The following is a 4,612-nucleotide window of genomic DNA, read 5'->3' as shown; positions in this document are numbered from 1 at the left end:
GCGTTCAGACGGAGACACAGCACCCCTGGGAGGACAGGTGCCTGCTCGCCGGCACAGGCTGTGCTGGAACCCACAGCCAGCGATGTAATGGGCTCCGTGTGCTCAGCAGTGACCCAGTGGGAGTCATTGTCAACCTGTCATCTTGAGGACGGCCCAGTGTGTGGCAGACAAAATGGATCACCATTAGGGTAATGGAAATCCAGCCGAAAGCATAATTTTACCCCCGCCTTGTGAGCTGGCCCATCTTCCCCTAGAAACCCTGCTCACCACCACCACCAAAAACCGGCCCAAGTCTGACAAGCAAAAAGAGCAAGGGTCCAGAAAAGCCTTGGCCGTGGCCCACACAGGAGCTCCGCTTGCACCCCCAGGAAGGGAAGCTGCCTACCCGGGGGCCCGGCCTGCCCTCCTGGAGATCACAGTCCAGTGGAGACCCACACACAAAACTGTCCTATATGCGACCACCTCGTTATCGTGAGAGGGAAGAGGTCTGTGGGCTCAGGGAACCTGACCTGACAGGCTGGCAGGATTGTCTGGGGAGGGCCCAGCCCATTCCAGGTGGAGGGGGCCCCGCGGTCAGCCCACATTCAGGTCCTTTTCCCTTGGTCCTTCCGTTGCCTGGAATGTGGACGCAAGGGCTAAAGTCAAGCAGCCGTTCTGTGCCATGAGGTGATGACCTTGGACAGCAGCGAGGCTGGAGGAGCACAGGTCCTCGGGCCACCATCCTTCATGCCCACTGCACAACAAGGAGAAATGAACTTCTCTCCTATTTAAGCCAACGTTATTTGGGGGTTTTCTCTTACAGGCAGCTGGAATGACTCCTCACTAATTCAGTGTCTTACATGAAGCAGTCAACAGATGTTTGATGAATGAATTAATGAATGCAAACCAACGAAGAGCTGTGCCCCCTCCAGTGCTGGTAGGAAGCAAACACTGGCAAGAGGGACTCCTGAAAAGGACGGGCTTGGAAGACAAGATGACAAAAGGACACAGGGTCACCACCTACAGACACCACCACGACCTTGCCACTTCCCTGAACATCCTGCTGGCTGGCGGCGCCCAGCTGTGATGGAGGGTGTGACGTGGTCTCTGGGCGTGGGGGATGCCGGTGCCCGACAGAAAGTGGGGTTCTGTGGCCACAGGGAAGAGGGCAGGGGTTAGTGATTAGCAGGCTCTGCCTTGAGCGGGTCCAAGACAGGTGTTTCCATGATGGCACGTGTTTGCAAAATTCGAAACAAACTAAGAGCACAATTGGTCCAGAACTTCCCACGTCACCTTCCCGTGCTGTGGTTGCCCTGACACAAAGTGGTGTTGAGGAGGCTGCCGGGACATCTGGGAGCTCTTAGGGCAAGCTGGATCGGGGATGCAATTCTTTGGGGTTCGGCAGGGTGACTCTGTCGGGCTCACGGGGAGGACACTACAGTGTGCACTCGGGGTGCTGCAGGCGGTCCTGGGGGGAATGGCTTCCAGGAACGCCCCTGCCCACAGGGCCCCTCCACTGGCATCGAGACTGCCAAGCCCGGGCCACTGGCAGGATGCAGACTGGAGCTTTGAGGGATCAGCTGACACTCCCCGTGGGGACCTTGGGGACCACCGGGCCTCCACTAAGTCCACAACCACACACCAGCCACACCCCACCCCCATCCACGCCCAAACACGCCCATGAGACGTGAGGTGGGGGGGTGATCTGGATGGTCCCACATCGCTCAAGTCCTGGGCTCTTTGGCCAGAGCCACCCTTGGCTCCCCACGCGGAGACTTCCTCTCCCCTAATCCACCCCCCCAGCATCTTCTGTCCTCCACCTCCCCTCCTGCGGCCGGTTCCGCCACTGCCCTGCACGCGCGGGCCCTTGCTCCCCTGGCTGGTCCCCCCTCTCCAGGTTTGGGGGGCACCCGCCCGACCTCATCCACCTCATGGCTCGTCCACGGCCAGTCCATCTGGGGAGATTCTGGTATCCAGGACATAGCTGCTGGTCACAGGCTCAGCTCTGAGAATCCATCTGGGCCCTGGGGTGACTCACTCCCTCGGGTGCTCGCCCTGGAGGAAGGGGAGAGCTGGTTTTCTGCCCTCGGGGGGCTGGAGCCTGGTGACTCAGCCCCAGGCAGCTGCACCTGTTTCCTGGTCCTTCGGCCCCCGGGCAGCACCCCCAGGGCCATGTGGGAGCCCATCTGGCTCACAGGACGGGGATGCCGAGGGAGACGGCAGGCAGCTGGGGGCCAAAGGGGAGGGACGGCCCCAGAAGCGAGGAGGCATTTCCACCTGGGGGCCTGAGCTATGCGGACAAGCAGCCTCGGGACCCAAAATACTTTAAGAGACTTCAAAGAAGTTGTAATCCACCTACAAAAAGAGACGCAAATGAGTGTCCAGCCGGCTGAGGGTCGGCCCAAACCCACAGCATCACAGCCCCCAGCTGAGAGGGGACAAGCCCAGGTGCCCGGCCACCCAACCCCTGCTGCCGCAACCCGCCACCCTCCTACCTGGGGTTCCCCGCCAGACTCCTAGCGGCAGGGACTCCCTGGGCCTGCTTTCAGCTGGATGACCGTGGACTCAGTGGGCTCTACCTCCTGCCCCCACCCGTCTGTGGGAACTTGCCCTGTGCTACTTTGCGTCCTGGAAAACCCCAAATCAGGGGCATGAGCCAGCCGCTGCCCTGAGCCAGTCAGGGGGTGACAGAGTCCAGTTGGTGGCCAGCTCATAGGTGGCTAGGAGTCCACTTAGTCGCTTAAAAGGCACTGGGCACTGAGAGTCACTATCGATGTATGTCCCTGGGAAAGCGGGGCCATCGGCAACAGTCACCTCCCTCACCGCCTTCATCCAGTCATTCAGGGATGGATGACGCCCTCCCCGAGGGAGAGTCCCTGCCGCAGGCGGGGTCAGCTGCCCCCACCCTGGGGAGGCTCACTGCCAAAGTGGTTTGAGGCTGCGGTGCTGGGGACACTTCCAGTCACCTGGTGGCAGCCAGGTTCAAATCCTATCTCAACATTCGCGAGCCGGGTGGCTCTGACTCTGTCACCAGCCGTCCCGGTGCCCCTGGTCCCTATAACCATTTTGCTTTCTTTTTTTTAAAAGAGAAAGCAAAATGAAATTTCGCGATGTTAATTTTTTTCAGAACGCTGCCAGCCCGACAAGAGGGAGCCGTTTGCTGCCGCTGCTGGGAAAAGCTGGCAGCCCGAGGGCGAGGTGCTGGGCGGGCTGGTTCCTTCTGAGAGCCGAGAGGGGAGATCGGCCGTTTGCCTGGTCTGCGCGTATCATGCCACCGTGACGCACGGCCTTGTCGGTCTGTCTTCTCTCACCGACAGAATGTTTGTAAGTTTCCTCCACGGGGTAGCAGGTGTCAGTGTCCCGGGCCTTTCACGGCCGAGTGTTATCTCATCCTATGGCGAGACCGCATTTTCATCCACTCGTCAGTGGATGGACACTGGGTCATTCCCACCTTTTTGGCAATTGCCAACAATGCTGCCGTGAACACTGGTGGGTCGTATGGTAATTCATTATTGAAATTTTTTGAGGAACTTTATTTGAATGTTTGATATTTTGTTCATCGTGGGTGTTTTGACACTTACTTTGTGTTTAAGTTTTGCGTGGAAATATGTATCCCAGGGTGCCTGGGATAAGCCTCTGCCTTCGGCTCAGGTCATGATCCCAGGGTCCTGGGATCAAGCCCCGCATCGGGCTCTCTGCTCAGCAGGGAGCCTGCTTCCCCCTCTCTCTGCCTGCCTCTCTGCCTACTTGTGATCTCTGTCAAGTAAATAAATAAAATCTTAAAAAAAAAAAAAGAAATGTATATCTTGACCATTGTGTTAGTGGTGTCCCTGCCATTTTGTACCCACGGCTCACCTTGTACCTACTCGCTCGCCTTGTCCCCGTGCTGGTCCTGCAGGGTGGGGGCAGATGGGGGAAGAGGGTGGACAGAGGCCATTTACGGGAGGCAAACCCACCTCCATGATTTTGCAAGTCCTGCTTCCTTGGTCTAGGACGTGGGTCCTGCTGAGAGTGAACAACCGTCCCACTTTGCATGACCTTGAAGGGCTTCTGGGGAGTCCTGGGCAAAGGGGGCCACTGGCCACCCGATCCCCACCATTTCTCTGCTTCCTCTCCCTCCTTGCAAATCTGGATTAGCTGGCCGGTATTCTGTGCGTCTTCCATCACTCCTCCCCTCCCCTTTACTGGTTCCCGCCACACCGAGTCCCCTGGCTTCTGTACTTGGGCCCCTCATTGACTCAGGTGTGACCAACAGATACAAACACAGAACCCACAGTTGATCTTGAATTTTAGATGAGCAATGAATATATTTTGTGTGTAAGCCCGTCCTATGCACTATGTGGGACATGTTATGCTAAAAAGTTACTTGCTGTTGTCTGAAATTCAAATTTTACCAGGCTTCCCCAGCGGCTGGGATTAGTCCTTCAGAATAGAGACCCTCGGTCACCGGGACGAGCTGTTCAAGACTGACAGCTCCCTCATTTCCACTGACAAGTAGTTTGGGGTCGAGTTTGGCTCTGAGGAAAACAGAAAGGCCTCTGTGAATTCTATATTTTTTTAAAAAGAAGACATAGATCGGATAGGATAGCAGGCATGAACGGTAATTAAGAGGAAATCAGGTTGACAGGTCCTT

The sequence above is a fragment of the Lutra lutra genome, chromosome 10, assembly GCF_902655055.1.
Source record: "Lutra lutra chromosome 10, mLutLut1.2, whole genome shotgun sequence".
In the NCBI taxonomy this organism is placed as follows: Eukaryota; Metazoa; Chordata; class Mammalia; order Carnivora; family Mustelidae; genus Lutra; species Lutra lutra.
This window is presented reverse-complemented; position numbering follows the sequence as displayed.